Below are 11742 nucleotides of genomic sequence, written 5' to 3'. Positions count from 1 at the left end.
CTGGAAGGCCACGAGAGCGCGCGCACACACGCACACGCGCACTCACAGGCGCAACCCCGCCCGCCAGTTCGCTGCTCCGGAGTAGCAACCCCCCCCCCCCCACCATCCAAGAGCAAGAACAGATGAGAAAAAACTGTGCTCAAGGGATGTTATCTTTTCTATCAGGGCCTGAGGGAAAGACACATTTCTCAGTGTTCCCCGAGTGACACCTTCCCCTTGAAGAGCCTGCTTGCCAAGGAGCTCAGTGTACTTTACACTCTTGACTCACGCCTCAGGCTGGCTCCCTACCTCTCCCAGGAGTTCAGAGCCTGCGGGTGGGGCAGTGGCCTGGGGGCAAAGTCAACAAAGATCCTGGGTTAGCGGTCCTGGGGTGTCCAGGGATTCCTCAGCCATCCCCGCAGATGGGGTGGCTTCAGGGGAGAGTCGGGCTCCTCTCCCTAAAGGCCAAGTTCATTCACACAACCGTCCCCACCATAGGAAATGGCCTCCAAGAGCCCCCTATTTCCTTCATAGCCTTCCAAGTCCTGTGTGTGGGAGACTGTCCCCATCTCCAGCTCAGATAAAAATGTCTGAGACTGGGAAGCCCTCCTCACTTCTCAGGGCACTCGTGGTCAAAGGACCCTCCTTTCATAACAGATGGAGTTGGGGGTGGGGGAGCGGCAGTGGTTCACATCTGTAATTCCAGCTCTTTGAGAGGCCAAGGTGGATGAATTGCTTGAGCCTGGGAGTTCAAGACCAGCCTGGGCAACATAGCGAGACCTCATCTCTGAAAAGTGGGGTTGAATTTGGTCCTGCCCTCTACTAGCCTTAATGACCAGCTTCTGAAAACTAGAAAGCAGCTGAAGTGACCAGAGCAGCTTCTGAGGGGAGTCCAAATAAGTGCTACAATATCCACCTGGCTTGATGGCTCGGGACACCTGTCCTCTGAACACAGCTGCTATGCCAGGAGGAAGCCCTAACAAGCCCACTTGGAGAGATCGCATGGAGAAACCTACATGGAGAGAAACCAAGGCCTCCCAGCCGACCGCCAGTGTCAGCCACTGACCTGTGAGTGAATGTGCCTTCAGATGATTAGAGCTCCCAGCCCTCAAGACTTCCGACTGAGGAATAGCTGTCCCGCTGTACCCTGTCCGAATTTCCCACCCACACAATCCGTGAGCATAATAAATGGTTGTTTTACAGCACTAAACTCTGGGTAAATTGGTACACAGCTGCAGTAACTACAGTAGCACTCAAGCTTCCAGAATTGAAGCTGATGCTGAAGTTCTCCATCCCCCCACTCCCATCCCATCCTGCCTAGCCCTTGAATCCAAGCTTTTGTTTGTTTGTTTGTTTGTTTGTTTGTTTTTGCACTTGATGCTCTGAAAATAAGAAAAACCCAATACTCACGATATCTTCTGTTCGTGCTGGGCTAGAATTTGGATCACTTTAGTATTATCTTTGTTTGTTCGGGCTGCTATAACAAAACACCATAAATCACAGAGTTTTATTTTTCACATTTTTGGGGTCTGGAAAACCAAGATCAAGGTGCCGGCAGATTCGGTGTTTAATGGGGGCTCGATTTCTGATCGTGGATGGTGACTTCTCACTGCATCCTCAGATGGGGAAGGGTCAAGGCAGCTCTCCGGGAGTTTCTTTTTTAAGGACACCAATCCCATTCACGAGGGCTGCACCCCTCATGACTTAATCACCCCCCAAAGGCCCCACCTCCTGCCATCACCTTCATGGATAGGATTTCAACAGATAAATTTGGAGAGGACAAATATTCAGACCATAATACTTACTATCTCTTTGGAATTAAAATTTCCATCTCCAACAAAATAAAAAGTAATTGGATTGGGGGATGGCTGGAGGAATACAAAATATACTAATCAGCTAAAAGGAGGAAAGGAGTAGGAGGAGGTTTTCGGGTACCATGTTCAGACACAGGAGGTATCATGGCTGTTTAGATCACTCTCTGGGTCTATGGCCTTCAGTAGCTCGAAGCCGACCGTCACTTGTCTTCACTGGGATTAAAAATCTACCAACCCTGGATGAGCCTCTCAGGCACCAGGAGGTGCTAGCCAAATACCAGGATGGAGCTGGCCCTGCCCTCTGGGGCTTCTACTCTTGTTGAGATAAGGAAGTTCAGTGATAGATCGCCAAAGATCCAGGATGCTGAGAACATAAAATGCTGCACAGAGCTCAGAGAAGAGGACAGTGTGTTCAGCTGGATGATCAGAGGAGGCGGCATTGTCCTTGGTCCCTAAAGCAAGCCGGGCACCATGATTTGAGGCAGCAGCCTGGAGTGACACTCGCCAACACCAGCTCTCAAGCGAAAGAGCTCCCTTTCCTAGTGTTCTTCTGGCTTCTGACAATGGCCAGGGCAGTGACTCAATGTGTCTTTAACAGCTCTCTAACAAAGAGAGAGCTGTACAAAGGGATTTTTGTACAAAAGGATACAAAAGGGATATAGCAGGCCATAGGTTTGTACAAAGGGATAGCAGGCCACAGGCTTGGAGCCTTTGTCAGGCCAAGGAATTGAGCTTACTATGCATGGTAGTGATTGACATAAAATTCCTTTCTAAATTAATATACTTAAGGTAACCTCAATTAAAATATAAAGTAATTCATTGTAAAGCCGGCTTGGAAACTTGGCAAGATCACAAAGCCTCCTGGGTTCCAGGCTAAGCAATGTGCAAAGGAAACATACAGTTTATGTAACTCGGTGGCAAGCTGGTGGTTTCCATCATTGTTTTGCCCTTATGACAATTCAACAAAATTTATACTAACATTAGCCCCATCTCACAGATGAAAAAACTAAGGTTTGAAAGGTCAACGTAACCAGCCTACAACCATGCATCTAGTAAGTGGCAGTCAATCAGGATTCAACTTTAACTCCACATGATTCCAGGGAGAGTTCATAACGCTTAAGCAGCGCTGCCTCTGGAACTCATACCTAGGATTTTAATGGTTCCCATTTTCTTCTATGTATCATTGACAACTCACTGCCTCTCCATCTGTCTAGTTTCCATTCCAAAATCTCTGATGGAAGGTCATGATGACCTCTACAGAGGACACGAATGAATAGGTGTTTTTCTCCGCAGACGTCTGCCAATATTCCTTGATCTGCCTTCACTGCCTCAGCATCCAATGTGCCCCTAGGAGAAGTCATGTATCAGGACACTGCTGGGGCTCGGCCAAGTGCACGGCTTGGTCATTGTGTTTATTTTCCCTCAACTTTTTCCAAGTCAGCAGATGTGCGACTGTTACTTTGAGACCTTACCACTTACATTTTGATTCGAAACCCAACCGTTAAGAATACTGCAATTTATCTCAGATGAGCATCCCCTCCAGTTGTCTCTTTATGTGCTTTATGATTCTTTGAAGATTGTTTTTCCTTTAATTTAAGGGATTTAAGGGGGAGTAACATAATACATTATGTAGTTTTCCATCATGCTGGAATTTCTTCTCCCCACCCACCCGCAGCAGCAAGAACTCTGGACTTACTCAGAAACCAAGTAATTGAGCGCTTTTCCGTGTTGTCCAACTCTTAACTGTGTCTCCCATCATTGGCATGTGGTTCATTCTACAATGCACTGGAGGAAGTGCCAGGTTCCAAATCCCTTGCTTTACAAATGACATACACTGTGTATAATATTCCCAGTGAAATAAAATGATCACAATGCATTCTGAACTTTAGTGCTGTCAATCAAATGTGCTCAAAGCCTAAAAGAAATCAGGTGATCCCAAAAGGAACGAAAATTGTTCAAGAGAGTCCTGAAGTTTTTTCCTGTGTTTTCTGCTGTGGACATTTGCTGTTGTTGCCCTGCCAGCATCCCATCCCTCCAGGTCTGGTAATGGACCACATCTTCCCCTGGGGAACCACCCCTCCCCATCTCTGTCCACATGGTTTCAGGGGATGCTCCAGTTCCAGGCTTGTGACTATGGACTAACTAATCAGACCACCACATCATCTTTGAGATAGGAAGAATAATGGTACCCTCAAAGATGTCCATGTCCTAATCCTCGGAACCTGTGAATATGTCAACTAACACGGCAAAAGGGATTTTGAGGGTGTGATTAAAGACACTGAGATGGGAGATGATCCTGGATTATTGGGGGTGGTGGGCGGTGGGCAATGTAATTTTTTTAAATGTTCTCATAAGAGGGTGGGGGAGGGTCAGAGTCAGAGAAGCTGTGACTATGGAAACAGAAGTTGGAGTGGTACAAGGCTTTGAGCTGAGGAACGCAGGTAGTGTCTAGAAAATGGAAAAGGAAAGGGAATGAATTCTTTCCTTCAGTCTCCAGAAGGCACACAGCCCTTCCAACCTGTTTTTAGACTTCTGAACTCCAGAACTATAAGATAATCGTTGGTATTGTTTTAAACCACTACGTTCATGATGATTTGTTGCAGCAACAATAAGAAATTAATACAACTTTAAATATAGTGATTTGTCCAGAGATAGGCCCATGAGCCAAGCCTGGCTGCTCAGGACCCAGGAAATTCAGTTCTGGGACTTTGAAAAGAGGCTCTTCTGTTTTTCTGGGGAGCTGCTGAGAAAATCAGATGGAAGCTTGCGGGTGCCAGCAGTACTTGTTATCATGAGGTGAAAAGTCTCTCCGGGAATGGTGCCAACACAGAGAAATCAGTAGAAAGTAGAAGCAGGGAATTGAGGCTGAGTCATAAGCCCTGGACCCAACATGGTTCCTTGGACCTTCAAGACATCTCCATCTTTGCTGATGCCAGTTCAAGTTAGGTTTCTTCCGCTTGCAGTCAAAAGCATCCCGATGTGTTTTGTCTCAATTTACTGTGATAGTGGAGTAGGCTGTCAAGAACATGGATGCTGCTAACGGTAATTGTCTCCAGAACCAGCAGCAGAATGGCTATGTTGGTTCATTGGTCAGGGAATGAGAAGAGCTACTGAAATAAATACTTCGTTTTTTTCTAGAAAGTCTAAAATGCCACAGTTCTAGCAGGCAAGACATGAGTGCTCGTTCAAAACCATCTCTGGTGGGAGTAGAAACTATGCAGGGAAGAGAGGAAGAGTGGCTATTTGGACCCCGAAGCAGCACGTTATATAACCATCCAATGCAACACTAACCTGGAGCCTCACATCCATAGACAGACCACTTCTTGATGGAAGGGCACAGAGATTCCATCTCTCAACAGCACCCAGCCCTTAGGGGAAAAGGGTAAAGGAAGTCGATTTGTTTTTGGAACCTCTTGAATTTGGTATTTGTTTTATTTCAGCAATGCCTCTAACTCATACCTTTCCCATCCCTCCTAGCAGCCCTGAACCAGACCGCGTGAATGCACACACACACACACACACACACACACACAATCTGAACTTATCTCAAACAACATGTGTGTACTTTAACTGGAGCCTTCAATGCCTCAGCCAAAGGTGGGAATTTCAAGCATCTTAGCAGGTAAATGGGAGAGATGCTTTTGAATAAGTTAAGTCAACATGCCACAAACACACCTGTGTGTTTTAATTACCTTGAAGTAGCCTTGACTTTTATCAGAGGAATTTTTCACAAGCTGTATCCCTTTAAAGTTCATATAGTGATGAGTTCCTTTGTCCACCAAATGCAGCCAATCACTGGATGTGGAAAACTTTCCAGCAGCTGCCAAATACCTTGATCTGTTTGCAGAATAAAAATATTCACATAAGCACTCCTTCATTCCCACCTCATTGCGTGGAATCCTGACCAAAGCCACTTTAAGTCCCAGATCAAATGCTGCCCCTTCTAGCAACCTGATTTGCCTGTTTAAAAAAATAATACGTTGAGATCCTCCTGTAACTGCTAAAACATTTAGACTTGCAGGAAAGCATAATGGCCTCATTCATGGGCTTTGAAGTCAAATAGACCTGGATCAAAATACCGACTTCCCCCTTGCTTAGCTGTGTGACCTCGGGCAAGTCACTGCACCTCTTTGAGACTCAGTTTCCTCATCTGTGAACTGAGGATAAGCATTGTAGCACAGATTAAATGACAGTGAAGCATTGAATATAGGACCTGGAGCAAAATAAATAAGCATTGAATAAATGTTACCCACCAGTGGTAGTAGTTGTAGTAATTATGGTTATGTGTAAACTTTTGTCTCTCACCAGATTGGAAGTCCTTTGAGGATAGGTTATCCATGGTCACATAATGTGCATTACAAGCATTCCTCAAACCACAATGATGGTCAGCAAAGCATCCAGTGGCTAGGCAGCTCCGTGGACTGCCTAGACCCCCTGCTGGACTCAATAATTTGTCTGGGGATAGCTGCTGGAGGATCCGGGTTGACCTTGATTGAGACAATGAGAATTACTCACCTCTACTCCCCAAGTCTCTTTTCCTCCAGCAGGCCAGCCAGGTATGTCCTTCTCATGGCAGAAGAAGGGGCTCCAGAGATGAAAGCTTAACACACAGGCCCCTTGCAAGCCTCTCTTGGCTCCATGAACATCCCAAGAGCCAAAGCAAGTCCCATAGCCAAGCTATTGTGACTCAGGAGGGCACACCATGGTAAAGCGTGTAGTCAGAGAGGTGTGAAGCACTGGGTCTATCTGCAATCTACCACAAGCAGGAAACGAAGTCCTACAACAGCCTAAAGTGCTGTTGTGGTCCTGAGAAATCCATTTGTAAATGTTGGCTGAGTTGAACATGAATTTGGGCTCCAAACCTAAGTTGTCACTATTAAACATCAAAAGCAGTGGTTAAAAATAGAGGAATTTATACAGTGCAGGTGATTCATTGTTGTTGAGGCTTGTGGGTTTTTCCCCCCACCCCCCCCCAAAAAAAACCAGCTAGCTTTTTTTCCTTACATGAAACTATTTAAACTTTTGTCCTCAGTGTTAGAGAAAAAAAAAGATATTGAAGGTCCTGCATTCCTAGTATGCCACCTACTTTTCCTCCTCCCTCACACCTGGGAACAGTTCAAACTTGAAAGAGAAGTAAGGAAATGAATGGTGAGAGGGCAGCGAAAACCAATGGGGCGGAGGAGAAGCCACCGCGGGTGAGGGAAGGCGGAACAGAAATCTAAGCCTGCCTGATTCTGGAACTTTCAAAACCTAGAATAAGGAATGGACTTCACAGAACTTCTCAAGCTAGGGCACAGACGCATTTTCTTCTGAAAGAAATTTCACAATTGTGTTTTTAATGAGCTCAAACCACCTTAGCAGGACACAGTTAAACAAAAGAGTAACACGATCAAGCCCGGAAGTCATAACTCAAGTTCAGAAATGCAGGGGGGCAGGACTTGACCTGATACCTTCTCAGAGATGTAGGGCTCAGAGAGAACAAAATCTCCTGCTGGAACGTGCTGATGGACTGGGGAGGAAATGGGAATCATTTGACTTTTAAAAAAATAAATAAATAAATAAATAAAAAACCTTAAGATTAAACTCTTAGTTACTGAGATGTCAACTCATATCACTGTGAAAATACATGTAAAAGGGTCCTATGTTTTTCCCTTTATTCATTCAACTACTTATTAAGCACGTACTGGCAGTCAGACACTTTGTCTAAGTACTAAGCTTACACCTGGGAACAAGACAGTGCCTCCGTGAGACGCCTCCAAGAACTAAGACAAAACAAAGAATTCAATAATATGACATTGGGCTTGATGAAAAAGACAGTAATGGAAAGGGCAGAGAAAGACACGCAGTGAGAAGAAAATGGCACCATTCTGAGTGGAGTGAAGAGGAAAGCCGTTTGAGCAGAAACTCAAAGAGGTGAACCCACACTGTCATGCGGAGTGTTCCACACAGGTGGAAGTGCACGGTATGAATGGACTTTGTGGGTTCTGGGAGGAGCAATACCATGAGTCTATGAGGGACGCTCTGCTGCACCATCAACTCTCTTTTCAGATTACAGGTCACGGACAGCTTCTTGGGGAAAACTCTGACCTCTCAGGCTAGGTTGAGTCACCCATTGCTGATGCTCCAGGGAAGACCCAGGACTTCTCCTTAGAGCATCCTTCAGCATTTCTGAAGATGCCTCTTTCTCTGATCCTGTTTCTGGGCTGATCTGGAGAGTGTCTGTCACCCCTGCGACATTACTGGAAGCCGCAGGTCACATCTCCCTGTCCACCACTGTGGCCCCGGTGCCTAGACCGGGGCCTGACACCTGGTAGATGCTCCACAGAGGGGCTCACTGCCTGTCCCGCATTCTCTCGGTTCATCCTCACAGCTCTACTGTGCTGCCGTTATCCCCATTTTCCGAATGCAGAAACCGAGACTCAGAAGGGGAGGTGGCTTGCCAGAGCCACACAGGTAGGCAAGGGGTGGGGAGAGTGGTGGGAATCAAAGCCCAAACAGCATGCCTCACCCTCTGGACAGGTGTTTAAACAGGCATGAGCATGCCACCCGGTCAGGGCCAGTGACACATCAGCAACGTTGGTTGGAGCTTCCAGGGAAGAAACGCCATCTGCCCTACTGGAGAGTCTCAGGTTGAAGGCGAAGCCATGGAAGACGGACCAGAGCCTGGAGGGAATCAGGCCTGCAGTGACATTGTCGGAGGCACTGCATCATGCCTCACCTGAACTAGACATGCATCCGGCACCCCAATCCCTATGCTCTAAGTCCATTTCCATCTCTCTTTCACTTGGAACAATAATACTTTCTAATTGATACAAAATGTTAGTGTTGGTCACTGTCATCACCACTGGGGTTGTCATTTTTTATGGAAATTAAATATAAAGCAGGTTAAAATACAGATGTACTGTATATATGTTACCAGAGCTGGTTAGACATCCAGTGTTCTAGACAGGTTACCCTTGGTTTCCTCTTCTGCCCTAGTTCTCCAGTCTTCTCCATATGTAGCTTCGCTACCCTGCTAGACCAGCTGTCTCTACTCCCTGCTGTGGCCATCAGGACCCAAGTCAGCCCAGAAGGAATGAGATGCCTAGTGAGGCTTATAATAGGAAAATTCTAAGCCCACATCTGCCTTTTCCCTCAATACCATGACTAAGTGATTAATCCATACCAGTCGCTAAAGTCAGGCATTTGATGGCAGTTAAGCCCTCAAGAGATGAGCCCATGAATCAGGAGCAACTCAGAACAGAGTGCTTGGTGCCTGGGGACATGCAGAAGTAAGACATACTCTTTGCACATTAAAAGCCTGTGGTTTACCAGAGAGAGAAAGGAAAAGGCAGGGAATTGTCAGAGAACAATGCAAGACAGATACAATCAGAGGCTAGATGATGTCTCCCAGCCATGTCAGGACAGTGGCCACATGGTGGGTCCTCAGAAGAGGCAGGCGGGGCCTCTTTTCCACAGCCTCCCCCAGGCTGGGTCCTGCCACTACCATCACCCTTTCCACCACCATGAGGTCTGGTACACCTGGGTATTCCCCCCACCATTATTCACTTAATATTTTTCTTTTACTCGATAACGTTTTTTTCATCAAGAGTTTTGCTTTAGAAAGAGACAACATCAGTTACTCAAACAGAAACCATGTGCTCTAAATAGAAAGTATAATAATTATAAAATTAAGTAAAAACCAGGCATGGTGGCTCATGCTTATAATCTTAGCACTTTGGAAGGCTGAGGTGGGAGGATAGCTTGAGGTCAGGAGTTGGAGACCAACCTTAGCAACATGGCAAAACCCCATTTTTATAAAAAAATTTTAAAAATTAGCCAGGTGTGGTGGGGCGCACCCATAGTCCCAGCTACATGGGAGGCTGAGGTGGGAGGATCACTTAAGCCCAGGAAATTGAGGCTGCAGTAAGCCGTGACTGTGCCACTCCAGCCTGAGCAACAGAGTGAGAACCTGTCTCACAAAAATAAAAATACTTATAATGAAAGCACAGAACACCATCATTAACATTCTAACAAGATATGACTGTGGGCTGTGCAGTTCCTGGCTGGCCTTCTCTTTCTGTGTTGGGGAGGTGTTACAAATATGCTGTCATCAAAGGGAGGCTGTCCTGGGGCAATTGGGATTGGAACAGAAGGAGGCAACAGTCTTATCATTATGCGATTTAGTATCAGTGTCATGTCCATGCACATTATAACATTATCTCAGGCTTCACTCTTGAGCTTGCCTGCAGGTAGCTGGCGGCAAGGGCCTGTGCATCACAGCTTGGGTTCAGATGCCACTCTAAGTACTCACTGTGAGCATATTGCTTAGTTTCCTCCTTGGAAAAATAATCACCATAATGATACTAGCTAGCTCGCTAAGATCCTGATCGGGAGGACCTTAAGTGAGATACATGTGTATGATGATATGCACATCCTAATAACTCCACAAATATAAGCCGTTATTATTTCTGTTACAATGACAACGATGATAAAAATATTTGGAGACCTGCCTGACTGTTTGAGTGGCTGGTTCTGTTCCATGTTTATGCATCCAGCAAACACTTGAGTGCCTCCTTGGTATCAGGCTCAATGCTGACAGACCTTGCCCCTACCCTCTAGGAGTTTGTATTTTAGCAAGGAGGCAACATTTGTCTGGCCAAAGTAAAAAGACAAATGTGACAGTGGCTGGAAGGACAAGTCCAAGGTGTTAGAACAGGGCAATGCAACCTTGGTCCCTGAGGAAGTGTGCCAGCGCTGAGATGTGAAGAAGAGAACAGGTAAGAGGGAACATCCTGTTACACAGGAGGGCAGGTCTGGGCAGCCAGTGGGAGAGCAGCTCCCAGCACCTGGCTGGCTGGTGGGGCTGCTTCTGAGGCAGGACCCAGCTTCAGGCCTGAGGATTTCCAGCCAGTGTCCATCCACTCTGGCAAAAGCCAGGCAGGTCTCACCAGGCCCTGGCTGATCACAGCTGACGGTGTGGCCCATGTTCCAAAGGGCTGCCTGAGTGCTGCCTGGCTGCTGCCCCAGTGAAGTGGTGACATGCTGCCACCACCCCTCTGTTCCCATCGCCCAACAAAGCTTCCTTCTCCCAGCAAGAGCTCCTTGCTCTCTACAGAGCAACAAAAGCTGTCAGGCACTACTAGAGGTTGACTCTAAACCAACCCTGGTTTGCAAAAAAATCACTCCTTTTGCGAAATAGAGGAATTATTTATAAAGTGAAAAACTTTGTATCACGTCTGCTGCAAGGAGACTGAGAGACAGTCTGGAGGCAGCTCTGGCAACAGTCCGTCTCTCAGCCAAGAATTCTACTTTGGCTCTTGAAGGACATCTTAGGAGCAGCTTTCCACTGCAGTGATTCCTGAGTGTGACGCAAACACAGGCAGGATGCAGTTTACCTTCCACATGGTTAGATAGAAAACACGGGAGGTGGGTTTCTGCAAATTTGTAGATGAACCATAATCCATTATTGTGTTTAAAAGCCATAATTTCTTGAGTCTCCACTCTGTTCCAAGCACCACACTAAGCTCTTCCATATCTGATCTCATTTTATCTTCATGTCGACCATTGGATAGGCTCTCTTACAATCCCTTTTCACCATCTGAGGAACTGGGGTCTGGACAAATTCAGTACCTGGACTTGGGTCATAAAGCTACTTAAATGGGGGTATGAGGGCCAGAACTGAGGTCTATCTGATGCCAATTCCAGGCATTTCATCGCTGTCTTGCACTCCCTCCTCTATGGTAGCATGTCCTTGCCCTGGCACATCCCCCTGATGACAGGGGAGCCCCTCGATTTCAAGGTACATGCCATCAACACCCTCATGTCCTCAGCATCTTGCAGTACCTGGCAGGTATTGGCTCCCAACTGAAGCTCATTGAATGAGTTTGCTGAACTGAGCAAACATCTGCAAACACGTGAACAAGGAGCGGTTGGTGTCAAGATGTGCTCTAATAGATGGGGTTTCTTT

At 46.5% G+C, this 11742-nt stretch overlaps 1 long non-coding RNA gene across 2 annotated transcripts; it reads right to left on the bottom strand.

Annotated features, from left to right (window-relative positions):
* Positions 1–3362: 3362 nt before the first annotated feature.
* On the bottom strand, positions 3363–6660 carry LOC144332211 (uncharacterized). 2 transcript variants are annotated; one of them, XR_013400098.1, is made up of 3 exons: positions 6309–6660; positions 5486–5630; positions 3363–5161 (listed from the first exon to the last, which is right to left on the bottom strand). It is a non-coding gene; the product is annotated as an uncharacterized LOC144332211 (long non-coding RNA). The 2 variants fall into 2 exon arrangements; XR_013400099.1 differs by lacking the exon at positions 6309–6660 and having other exon boundaries at positions 5486–5713.
* Between the last annotated feature and the right edge of the window lie 5082 nt (positions 6661–11742).

Source organism: Macaca mulatta, chromosome 10 (assembly GCF_049350105.2).
Source record: "Macaca mulatta isolate MMU2019108-1 chromosome 10, T2T-MMU8v2.0, whole genome shotgun sequence".
Lineage (NCBI taxonomy): Eukaryota > Metazoa > Chordata > Mammalia > Primates > Cercopithecidae > Macaca > Macaca mulatta.
This window is presented reverse-complemented; position numbering and strand designations above follow the sequence as displayed.